We start from the raw sequence: 13457 nt of genomic DNA, 5'->3' as shown, positions 1-13457 counted from the left end.
AAATTACTGTAATAGAGGAAAAAATATCATTGATTTCAATGAGTACTGAATGTTCTAATGATCCTAGACAGCTTTTAAAATCTTGTATACCTTTGTCCTGTCGTGTCTGATGGTTCTAAACAAGGCTACAGAGAAAACTAAAATTTTGCAAATAAATTGTAATCAATGAAATTTTCTTTTTTTTTTTTTTTCTGCAGCTTTTTTAAGGCATCAGTGAGATGAGGTTTGTCAAGGCTCAAATGTTTAACAGCATGAACAGCAATGTCACAGAGGCAGTGAGGATCTTTAAAACGAGCAAGTGAAGATGCTGCCTCTGGCAGCAAAATAGATTTTAGAAATGGTTGATATCAATTAGCCATCGCAAATGTAGGTGCCTTCAAGTCCATAGCTAGATCCAGCCTTGTTCTAACATTATAAACTATTGAGAAAAATATATCTGAGCATTTGGAGTACCCACAGAAAAGCTAAAGCAATCTCAGTGCTACATGGGCTAGAGCTGCACTTCACATGAATTAGCACATTTCCACTGAATCTGGCAGAGCTACCCCAGTTGTCAGGACTTAAAGAATGTAGCTAGAACATCTCAAAAATGGTCCCTATAGGATAAACCACCACAACAGGTGCAGGTGAGAAACAGGAAAGTGTTCATTTCAAGCCAACACAGAGGTGCCAGGTTTGGAATGAACACACTGGACAAAATTCCAATGTGTAGACTGTGGGAATGCAGACAGCAAAAACAGGGAGAAGTAGATCTGGATAACTTATCCAGACAGAAATTCCCACCATGGCAAACTATAGGAAAGGAAGCAGCTGCTTAAATACATGCCATCCCAAGTTGTGGGAATGACAAGTTATGTCTCTGGGTACCTGGGACTTGGACTGTACTTCCAGAAGGACACTCTGGAGACCTCCACCCCCAAGAAGATCAGAAGAAGAAGGGCCAGTGGGATGCTGCAGGCACTCCTGTGGTGGTGATTTCTCCCTCTCTCACTGTCTTTCTTCCCTCCCTTCTTCTTATTTCCCTCTCACACACACTGACAAATAAAATCCTTGCTATTGACTTTGGCATGTGGTCTCATTTGTACCTGAAATCAGGCAGAGGTATCTTGTAGTAATCAGACCCTAATATTATTTAGAAGTAGAATCCTAAACTAATTTGCCCAGACAAAACCTCAGTATGAAAATGAGAGTCAATGACTACAAAAGCTGTGGTATCCACAGGACACACAAATGGACTGTGCTTGTAGCACAGGACACACAGTTCCAGAAAGCAACCCACATGTTCCCTTAAGGAACATTCACGCTTCCTCTCCTTTGCCATCCAGACTTTGTGCCAAAAGCACCTCCCTCTGTGATCAGCAGAGAGCCAGGAGCTTGTCCAGAGGCAATTCAGGTAGCATAAGTGGTCTTCTGCCCTAAATTGAATTCTGGAAGTGTACATGTCTCCTCTGTGTGGCTGCACACAGATGTTACTGCAACCATTCTCCTGCTGTGGATTCCCAAAATTAGATTCTGTGACTCCCTGCCTTTCTTTGCTGGAGAGCACAGATGTTATCAAAAGAAACCATTGCCCAGCATAATTTCCTTAAACTCACTAGCTATTCACCCTAAACCAAAGTGCTATTGCACAGTATTCAGCTAAGAAAATTTCAGTCAGCAATATCCTTTCGTCCTTCCTCACAGAGAGATCAAGAAATATCAATACATCTTTTTTCCTTTTACCACAAAAAAAAAAAATTTAAAAATAGCCAAATCAGACTAAATTCACAGGATGTTTCTTGAAGATGAATATGAGTTTTACATTTGAAATAAAAAAGAAAATAAAAAACTTGTAGAAGAGTAAAAGGAAGGTATGCATGTGAGAAATATAGCAGAGGTAGAGTGTTAAAAGGTTTGCAGAAGTCTGAATGATCACGTGAATCTATTGAGACAAACAGATCTGTTTGGAGTTAGTCCCAGTGCAGCTGGGATGGGATATGGTAGTTGTCAGCAAATTCATGATTAGAATGTTATAAACTCCATCAAATGACAAAGTGAGAAAGGGGACAATGGGGTAATCTAAAATGTAGTATTAGATAAATCATGTTGGCTGAAGCTGAAAACAAAACACATGGTCTAGCCCACTGAAAAATAAAGGCAAAAATACTTTTAGTAACTCCTTTTAAAATCTTGATCACCTGAAAAAAAATCTGTTTATTTTTCTCAACTATAGAAGTTGCTAATGCTTCCAAAAAGTCAGTATTGAGAGGGTGGTCCTGTGTAGGGCCAGGAGTTGGACTCACTAATCCTTGTGGATCCTTTCCATCTCAGCATATTCTCTGATTCTCTGACAGTGGCACCTATGGTGAACAGTTACCAATTTATTTATTTATTAATTCCATATGCAGCGAAATGAATGTGCTTGTCCCTTTAAAATGACAATATTTTGGAGAATCAAAGCATCTTAGGGATACATGTAAAACTTTTTTTTCCTTTTCCTTTTCCTTTTCCTTTTCCTTTTCCTTTTCCTTTTCCTTTTCCTTTTCCTTTTCCTTTTCCTTTTCCTTTTCCTTTTCCTTTTCCTTTTCCTTTTCCTTTTCCTTTTCCTTTTCCTTTTCCTTTTCCTTTTCCTTTTCCTTTTCCTTTTCCTTTTCCTTTTCCTTTTCCTTTTCCTTTTCCTTTTCCTTTTCCTTTTCCTTTTCCTTTTCCTTTTCATTTTCATTTTCTTTCTTCTCTTATATTAGTAACATTATTGTAGTTCACACTAAAATTACCTTATTCTCAAAAATTATGCACTCTCACTGGGCAAGGAAAAGGCAATTTTTGGCTAAAAAAACAAACCTTGAACAAAAATAACAACTTTCATGCATTTTTAAAGATTTTTCTCTGCTTTCAAGTACTATAACACAACTTCATACTCTGATTTTAGTAAGACACTGCTCCAAATTACTGTAAAGCACAATCTTGCATACTTGTGTAATACTGTGTGCCAGATTTCACTTTAGATCTTGTAAGGGAGGTTCAAAGTAAGTCTCTAAAGTAAAGAAAAATGAATTTACTCACAACTTGTACCTTTTGCTCTTATATGATGGTATGAATTTATGAAACTCAATCACAGATGTTCCTGTATTTCTTATTTACAGTTAGCCCATTTGCAGCACCAAAGGAAGCCATTCATACTGAAAGTGGGTATCATTAGAGCAGTAAAAAGAGCAAAAAACAGCAGTTTTTGCAATGGAAAAACCCTCAGAGTCATATATAACACAAAAAGAAAACCATAAAACAAACAAACAAACTAACTAACTAACTAAAAAACCCATCTAAACATGTGGCTATATGGCTAGGTAAAATATTTTTTGGGGACTTTTACATTCAGAATTTCAATATTATAGTAACCTTCCATCACCAATAATTTGCCATAAAGTGGTTTGCTACCTCTACTAAAAGAAGCCTCTACCTGCACTAAGCAGTTGTTACATTTCTTAGCATTCATCAGAGGATGTTCTGTCTGGGTAGAGCTGAGTAAACAGATGAGTAAACATTGGCTGGACAAATAATTCTGAACACATATTTTCCTTGTTTTATAAAAAGCATCCTTTTAAAGCTATGGGTCTTTCCTATTTTTCATGCTCGTGAGATAAGGAGAGCTTTTTATATCAAATACTTTCCGTGTCGTATTCCCCTAAGCAAAAATTCTGAATATTAATATTCACGTGACTGGTGAAGAAAATCTGTAGATTCTCTAGGGCATTCCCTAAGTGTGTGAGTTTCAGCTTCACAGCCCTAAGCAGAATATTTGGCATAATGCCACGCTTGATCACCCTGCTGATGTAAAGTACAAATTTGAACCAGTTTTCATTGCTTCTGTCTACATTGTTTACTTTTTATCTATCTAATCTGCAGTTTTTGAAGTCTCATTAATGTCCTTCTCGGTGTGTTGTAGCCTCCTCTTGAAATACCAAATCAGAAGAGACTTGGGCTGCCATGTCATAGGCCAGTGTTATCCTCCTAGACCAACAGAGTCACAGCTTTGAAACCAATGTCTCAGTATGTCAATAAATGAAAAGCCCTAAATACCTTTCTGCCTCTCCTACAGTTTTTCATAATTCATAAAAAAGAGACCACCTTTATGTGTTATTTCTTTTTGCTTTGCAGATGACTGTCTGTATGCATCTTATGTTCTTGAGGAGTTCTTTAAGAGTTCTCAAGAGTTCTCATAAAACCATTGAGCTTGCAAAGAGGCAGTCACTTCTTCTAACTTTCTGGAAATAGATTTGTTTGCAAATAAAAGCAGCCTTGATAGATTTTTCTGTCTCACTGTTGTCTTAATTTCTTTGGGGAACTTGAAAAAACTCATCTCTCCTAAAATAAACTTTAGCTATTTAAAAGTTACACTTATAACTAAACTCTGTGTGTGGTCTCTAAGCAACCAAGACATATTTTTTGTGGCATTACTTGCCCACCAGGTAAAACTATTTTAAAGTGAGCATAGGAAATATGATTAAGTCTGACTAAGTTAGACAAGATGCCTCACCTTAGATGAAGTTAATCTTAATATCACAGTATCCCAATAACGTAGTTCATCAGTAGAATATCAAATATTGTCTTTATGTGTCGTTGAGAACAAGAGAGACATAGATGAGTCCCAGAAGGAATTTCTAGAATCTGGACTCTGAGACAGCATTGTCATGCCAAACGCTTCTGTTTCTCTGGAAAGCAGCACAAGAAGCCATCAAACTGAGTTTGACTAGAAACTATAAATACAGTGAGTCCTTATGAGGAGCTTAGTGTGCCAAATCTGAAGCTTGCTGCCTTCTGAAGAGGCCAGGAAAATCATGAAGGGAAGGCAGTACTATAACTGCCTTGATGATACTCATTTATAATTAATTAGAAAGAGAATGAAATAGTGCATGCTACACTTTTCCTCACCCAAAGTGAATATTTCTGCTTTCATTGCTACAGCAGTAGGATTGGGGAATGCTGCTTCTTTTTTCTTAGTGAAATAAGTCCTATTTCTTTTAGTTTTAAATTACCAAGCTCCAACTGAACTGTGATGAAAATTTCAAAAATGTCTGTTTCTTATTGTCATTTTACAGGGATTCTGCTTAAAATCAGATGCATATGTTTACAAAGAAGTTTATAAATAAAATATTTAAGTACAAGTAGTGTCCTGTCTGAGAAGGTGGTGCAGTAGACACCCAAGTGCTGGGTGATTGATAGTGCTTAGGAATGACTATAGATGGCCAGTGGGGATTTCAACATGTAGCTCCTGCTACTGTCACACAGAAAACTAGATCAAATTCTCACATGCTGTGTTGAAAGATAATCTCCAAGAATCAGATGCTCTCTCTCCAAATTAGTTTATAACAGAATTGACTTATGAAAGCCAAAAAAAAAAAAAACCCAAAAAAATAAAACCAAAAAAACAAAACAAAACAAAACCAAGCCCAAAAAACCTCATCAAAAAATCACTTGGCAATACAAAAAATTGCATCACTCACATTAGCTTGACTACATTTATTCTCCAGTTTTATCTGGTGGTTGGTTTTGTTTTTTATTTCTGTTTCTCCACTGAAACCACATCTTCTGTTGTATTCTGGCTTTACAATGGATGTTTTTACCATCAATTTGAGTACAACAGATATCACTTTAAAAAAAATTACAGTCTTGTGGAACCTGTCTTTCTAAAAAGTATACATAAGGAGAAGTTCAGATAAGGCAGGAAAGACTTTTTGGAAGTTTAAATAACAGATCTCATAAGGAGTGATGGAAAAGAAATTATTCATACAAAAATCAATTGTATTTTACTAATATTTGAAGATATATATGTAACCATATAGTAGAAGAAGTAAAGCTATTTGACAATTATGAATTACATTAGGTTTTAATTTGCAATAAGTTTGATAATTCCCTAATTATTAAAAATTTGTATCCAAAAAATAGACAAAAATAAACAACAGAGGCATAGAGTCAGAAGATCTAGATGTCATCAGAGTAACTGTATTATCCTCTCTATATTTAATTTCTTCTATGTTTGAGACCCATAATAGACTGCTATCACATTACCAGTAAAAACCTGAAAAATAAATATTGCAATATAAAAAATCTTAATCCTGTTGGTGGTGGTGGTATGAAATCTCATTTGCTGACTCTATTTTTATCCTTGATACTGTCTACCTTTTTTTTTTTAAAATCCTACTGGAAGTCTGATTTTCAGTCTTTCTTATCTGTCACAGTTTACTCTCCTGATTCTGAAATCTACTCCTCTATGAAATACTGAAAAGCATAATAATTATGGAAATAGAATTCATTAATGCTAAATTTTAAATATCTACAAAAATAGATTAGTATTAAACATAAGATTAATATTAAGATTTTCAATTAAAGTGTGACTTTTCAGTCCGATATCACTATGCTTAAAGTTATTTTAAGAAAACTTTAATTGTGAAGCAAAAGAAAGAAAATACTGCAGTTCACATATTCTAAGAAAAAATTGCCTCATGACTTTTTAAATGCAGAAGAGATTGGTTATGCAAATGTAACACAGAAACCAGCAAGGACTCCTTTTGACCTCATCCTTCTTGCAAAGACCTGTTTTCAGAGGCTGCAACACATTTCTGTTCTTGCTGCAGAGCTTCCTTAAGCTGCTTGTGGAATGATAGATTAATATTAGAGGATTCTCCCTTGTAAATAGTGAAAGCTAAAAATTGTGTAGTTAAACATGTAGGGATCATCTTCAGTATAAGTAATAGACTGAGTTTAGTATATTTGAGTGACTGGAACCTTTGTGAGTGCAAACTCCACCAAAAACGGAAAAAAAAATAGTGGAGAAATTTGAAAGCTGGGTAAGAAGATGGATTAATTCCATTGTGATTATCAAAGCCAATTAAATTTAATTTGAGATAATTACAGGCAAAAACATTTAGTATGCTGCTAAACTAATTAATCAGTTACAAGAAACATAAAACTGAGTTTAGACAAAAAGTTAGTGCAGTAAATTAATAAAGTGAGTTCAAAATACCAGTAACATGTCAGGGCCCAGAGGGCACCACCTGCCCTGACAGTACCATATACCCCTTACTATGGTCCTCTGACCCTGCCCAAAGCCCAGAACCCCATTTCAGCCCTGCACTGGTGCCCCACCTGTCCTGCTCCTGGATGGGAGATGGGATGTGCCCCACTGGTCATCCTGGGGAGAATGCACTGCTCCCTGAAAAAACACATGGGGAGAAAACTGCAGTGTAAACCTCTTGAGCCAAATAAACATTGTGGAGCAGAATGGGAACTAGGACTTCATTCCACCTTACAGCTCTGTATGAACTTGCATGTGTCCCTTAACTTCTTTCACCAGAGAAATGTGAAAATGTGTGGCTGAATCACAGCCACATGTTGTTGCCAAATACATGCACAGTCTCTCATCGGGCATAAATCCTTATAATTTCAATCTATAGCTGTCAGCACAGTACTAACCAGTCCTTTGGTCCATTTTACTAAGGGTTCTGGGAATAAAATGGATTACTGACCTTTTAAATAATTCTGTATTTCTGTCAGCCTTTGTATTTCTTCTGCTTTTAGAAGGAATGAATGTGACAAAAAGCCTTAAATTCTGTGTTTAAGAGAATATAGGACAATTTTAAAATACAAGCAATTTTATTGTTTCAAACAATAAACAACAGAGCAGTTTTAGAAAACTTAATGATCAATTTGAGCTATAGAGCTGTTGTTCTTTCCTGTAAAGCTTTCATGGGTCAACAACAGGGTTGAGGCTTTCATGAGTCAGCAATTAGTTGTTTGTACTCAAAGATGCCCATGCTGTGATAGTGCTACTTTTTTCATTACAGCAACACTTACATCAAATTGATGTTTATAGTTAGAAGCACTTTCATGTGTTTCTAATCAGTTCTTTCACACCCTCTGTTACACAAAAGGACTTCTGCAGGATGATTGTCAAGGCTGGACCAACGTAATTGAAAATGTGCTCACACTGGAAAGAGTGATAAATTGCCATCTACTACAATCATTCATGTGCTTTTCATCTATTCACTTATTTCACTTATTTGGATGCTTTTTATCTAACCTCTTTTCAGATATCTATTGCAGAGACATCTACCTGTGACCTTCCCCCTCTACATTACCTTCATAATTAGTAGAAAGAAATAGACACTCTAGGGCGTGATTCATATGACCTACTTTAGGCATCTACTTTAGGAGGAGATGAATTGCACCCTAGAGGTGTCAATCTCTCCTTTGATTACAAAGAGTTTTTGATCACTAGCCACACATACAAAGAGATGTCCAGATTTGGCCAGATGAATCTCACCCTCAGTGACATGACTGAATAGGGTCTGAGACAAGAAGCTTTCTCTGAAAGCAGCTCAGAACTGGCAGAACTGTAAACCACCACTGACCTTGAGACATCCTGTTTATATTCTAGTCCAGCATAAATAAAAAAGAAATGCTAGTATCTTGACTGTACTGATTGTATTTTGAAGCTTTTCTGTCTGATTAAAAAATGTATATGAGATTTATTGCAGAGTATAATCTGCCTCTTTACTTTGATCATATTTTCAAAAGAGTTGCGCTCATAAATCACATAGATGTTGCATTATGTACTGGTTTAATATAGTAACCATTTTTAGTCATGTCAACTTATTTAAGATTTTTCTTTATAATGAGTGTTGCAAAGTTTTTTTTGATGTTGTTTGTGGTGTCTTGTGGCTCTACATGTCATTTTAGAGATTTCAGATTTTTCACTGTTAATAGTCTGTTGAATGCAAAATGCATTTTATTCTGTACAATTGCAGTTTGCACTGAGTGCATATTACAACCAATTATTCCTCATAACAATGTAGCTGTCTACTTATGCCAGACTTCATTACTGTGTCTTAGAGTCAGAATTCTGGTACCCAGGAGTTTAAAGTATTTGAATACAAAGTAAGAAACCCATGGATCAACAATCTTTTGTTTATTTTTAGCATGTCATTTTCATTAGACTGACATTTTAAAATAATTTGACTCCAAGACCTTGACTTCCTTGCTCTTGGGGAGTTGGATGCTAGTGCTGTGAAATGAAATATCTTGTTCACTGAAACTTATGCAATTAGCTTGGTGTATCAGGAAAATCATTCATCAGATTGAGACTTTAAAAAGTTAGAGAATAACAATTTTAAAAATCCTGATTACTTAAAAAAAGAGCATTGTTTCTTATACTTTATGACTACATAAAAGTCTGCAGTAAAAAGTATTGAGAATGTACATTGAATCATTCTTGAATCACAGGGATCCAAATATCATGTAGGGGTTCTTGTAACTAGAAGGTCAGGGAACCAGGTTCAAAACTCACTTTTAACCTTACCTATTCAGAGAGTTTCTTGAGATCTCTGAGCATCCTCATCTTCAACACAGGATCACAAAATCACAGAGGTAGAGAAGAAACTGAGATGGAAGGGACCCACAAGGATCATCAAGTCCAACTCCTGCCCCTGCACAGCGTGACTCACACCACGTGCCCAAGAGCACTGTCCTGGTTACTTTGCATTTTTGAGCTCTGCCAGGCTTGGTGCTGTGACCACTTCCCTGGGGAGCCTGTTCCCGTGCCCAACCACCCTCTGGGTGAAGAACCTTTTTCTAAACTCTAACCTAAATTTTCTCTGACACAACCTCATGCTAGGGAACAATAGGCTGGAGAGCAGCCCTGCAGAAAGGGACCTTGGGGTCCTGGTCGATGGCAAGTTGACTATGAGCCAGCAGTGCCCTGGCAGCCAGGAGGGCCAACCTTGTCATGGGCTATCTAAATTTACGGCTATCTAGCCACATACTACTATGAAGTTTACCACAAATCAGATTTTGAGTTGGCTTTCTAGGTAATTTCTGTTTTGCTTGAATTTGTAGATGTAGAAAAAAAGAAATAGCTTGTTTCAGTTGCTGCTGGGGACAGCACGCAGCTAAGTAAAGCAGAGAGGCACCAGCATGTGAACTGAAAATTTAATAATTATATAAAAAAAGTTTTAAATGTTAAATTTAGTAAGCACCTATGTTTATACCTATGTGTGGATGTGTACACACACATGTATGTACATGTGATATTGCTGTTTTATGGAAAGACATAAATTGAGAAAGAAATCCGTGTCTGCAGATATCTAAAGCAAAGAATCTCAGTGCAGTCATTGTGTATTGATTAGTTAATTATTGATCACTTCACTTTGCAAGGGTGATCCTGGCAATGTTCCATCTAGGGGAAAAAATTCACTGGTGGAAGGAAATAGGTGTTTACCCTGTAAATAAAGGCCATTGATATAAAATATTATCTCTTTACAAGTTGTTGCAACAAATTATTTCTCTCTACAGCTCATACATTACATACCCTAACAAAGTCAGGCTAAAAATATCAAAAATCACAAGCTCTACCAAGCACAGGAGCTATATAGATCACATGCATCAACTGGAAAATGCTGGTGCAAGAACTCTCTGATGGTGTTTTTTTGTGATAGCTGAAGGGATATTTGAGAAGCTGCCCCTTTCTCTCCTGCTCAGGACAGAAAAACACTAAGGTGATGGGATGTAAAATCTTCCCCACCCTGAGGCACCTCAGCAAAAAAGCAGCTAAAGGAAGCCTGAGTTACTTGCCTCAATTTACTAAAAATAGTGCTTTTAAGTGCCGAAAGAAAAAGAAGCTGCAGAAGAGAAGAAAGAAGCACTGTCAGTTGCAGTGTACTGTCAAGAGAACATGCTTGTTCAGTCGAACCCTTTGAAGGGAAAGCAAGGATATAAATGTATATTGCATTACTGACACTCAGCTGGATATCCTACACCTATGAGTTTTAACACATATCTGACTTTGCAATGTTTGTGGTGCCTTTCCTTCTCTGTTTATTTCCCTTTCAAGTTTTTGCTTTCACAGCTGACTTAATTTTTGTACTCTGTCTTATATTTCTCATTGTATGGTCATTTGTCATTTGTTCCTAGTCTTTCCTAGTTAATATCATGGGTGTTCTACAATAAGCTATCTTCAGAAAGGATGGAGATGCTGTATCTCCCAGAAGCCAGCACACAGAACATTAATAGTTGTTGCAGGCAAAGCTGCATGTTCCGTATTTTCACTCAGCATAACAATTTTACTCTCATTGCTCCACTTGAAGCTATATCACTGACACAGATCTGTCATCTCTCCAGTAAAAAAGCCCAAACTTACAACAACATGAAGATGCAAAGCACTATTGTCCTCAATATTGATAAGTCTGGTATCCTGGGAGAGCACAAAGCAGCTGTCTCTGGGCATATGGGACAGTGAACTGCTACTCAAGAGGAGGGGATGGGGAGAGGAACTAGATAAAGCTCTGTGCAGAAAAGATTAAGTCAAAATTAAGTTGGGAGAGAAGTAAAATAAAATAAAATAAAATAAAATAAAATAAAATAAAATAAAATAATAAAACAAAATATTGTTCTGGTAAGCTCCAAAGTTCAGTTTCAGGAAAAAACAAAAAAATTCCAGGAGGGTTCTTTTACTATGCTCATGTTGTGAAGTCATTGCCCAAATAACTATTTTGTTTGGAGTCAATTCTGTCTCATTTGCTCAAAATGAGGAAAGTATTTTAGATAAGTCATAGTGCTGGCACTAAAAAAAAGAAAAAAAGAATTACTTAGAACAACAAGATGTCTGAAAATCTTCAAAAATATTTTGTCATTAATTCCCATGACAAAATATTTTATCATAGTTTTAATATTTTTTATGATTTTACATCACAAAGGGAAACTCATATTTTCACTTTGCTGTGCAAACATTAATTAGTTAATTTCTTAATTTGTTTTATTTTGGAAAGCTCTTACTGTTTCCACCATTTGCCAGAAGTCTATTATACTGTTAACAAAATACCATACATTTTTGAACTGCTTATATTTGTGTTCAGCAATAAGTTCAGTAAAATCATATTTACATATTTTTAGTAAAAGGATCATTTCCTTTGTGAACAAAAATAGAAAACTTTTAAAGATGTGAACCAATTGGCATGACTATTACTCTGTTACATAATTCTGAGGTTGGATTTTGCTACTGAAACATAGTGATTGCATTTTCATATGTAAAAGTACTTTTTTTAAAAAAGTCACATTTGTTTTACTCTTAGTCACAATAGCATCACATGGAGTGAGTGTATAGTTGTTAGGATGCATTCCTTAGATGTAATAAAAGGCTTTTCAATCGCTGTAAAAGTTCACTTGACTGAGCTTTTTTAAGCTGGTATGGCCATGGCAAGAACCATTATACTTCATGTACACTACCCTCTTCTCAGAAGTAAAATATTTTTCTTCAAAAAGAGTGAGAGACACTTCCCCTCATGCCTTCATAAAACAATCTGTCAGGTCAACTTCAGAGCATTTTCTGCATTTCTCTCTTCTAAAAGTCTGTGGTTAACTTTACTCTACTTTCACTGAATAAGACTTATTTATCAGTATCTTCATAAGAAAATACCATCTTTTTTAAAAGAAACATAGACTGCTTGGGACTGAAGGGTCATCCAGTCAAAGCCCCCTGCAATGAGCAGGGACACTGACAACTAAATTAGGCTACTCAGAGCCCAATTCACCCACTCTTCAAATGTTTCCCAGGGAAAATCACAACTTCTCTGATCAGTTATGAGGGCTATGAAATTTATAGAAACAACAAAAAATATGGTATAATAAAAGAGTGAACTTCAATCTCTTGAAAAAAACAAAATTCAAATGCAAAATTCAAAATGAAAATTCCATCTTCTAATCACTGAATTTGGTAGAAAATTTGATTATTTCTATAAAATAGAGGCAATCTTACTCTTTTTTTTTCTTTTTTTTATCTTAAAATAATTTCAATGCAACTCGAATAATTCAACAAATCTGTAAAATGGTCTTAAAAGATTCATATTCAGGAAAATAAGTCACAGTGGTACCCCTTGCAACAATATCAGATAAAGAATACCTTAAAAAGACAGTGATAGTTTATCTCTTATGCCAAATCTTGCAAAGGTCTTTAGTTTATATAAAACTGTTATCCATATAATTGATAATTTCCATGGGATCTTAAGACAGAAAGTTTATTCCTGAACTGTACATTCATAAGTCCCTCATCAATAAATTTCTTTGTTCAGAACTTTTCCCAGGGAAATAGTTTCATCTGAATTGAGAAATTATATATAGTTCTTTGAAAGCAGTTTGGGAAAGAAAAAGAATGTGGAAATTATTACAGAATTGCAACTTTCAATGTTGTAACTACCACAAAGAGTTTGCTTTCTAATGTTTTAAAAAAATAAGGTTGACAACATTTATTGCGGAAACTAAGGCATCTGATATTCCAAAGAGACATTTCTAGTTCAATCACATGTTTAGTTTAAAGAAAAGTCATCTTCATTCTCTGGTTCAAGAGAACCATATTAATCATTTCATAGAGTAGCCAGGTATTAATACAATATTAAATATGTGTTTGAGCTCAATGCATCATGTCCATCAAA

This window comes from Cyanistes caeruleus, chromosome 2 (assembly GCF_971803275.1).
Source record: "Cyanistes caeruleus chromosome 2, bCyaCae1.hap1.1, whole genome shotgun sequence".
Lineage (NCBI taxonomy): Eukaryota > Metazoa > Chordata > Aves > Passeriformes > Paridae > Cyanistes > Cyanistes caeruleus.
The sequence above is the reverse complement of the archived record's forward strand: the minus strand, read 5'-3'. Positions refer to the sequence as shown.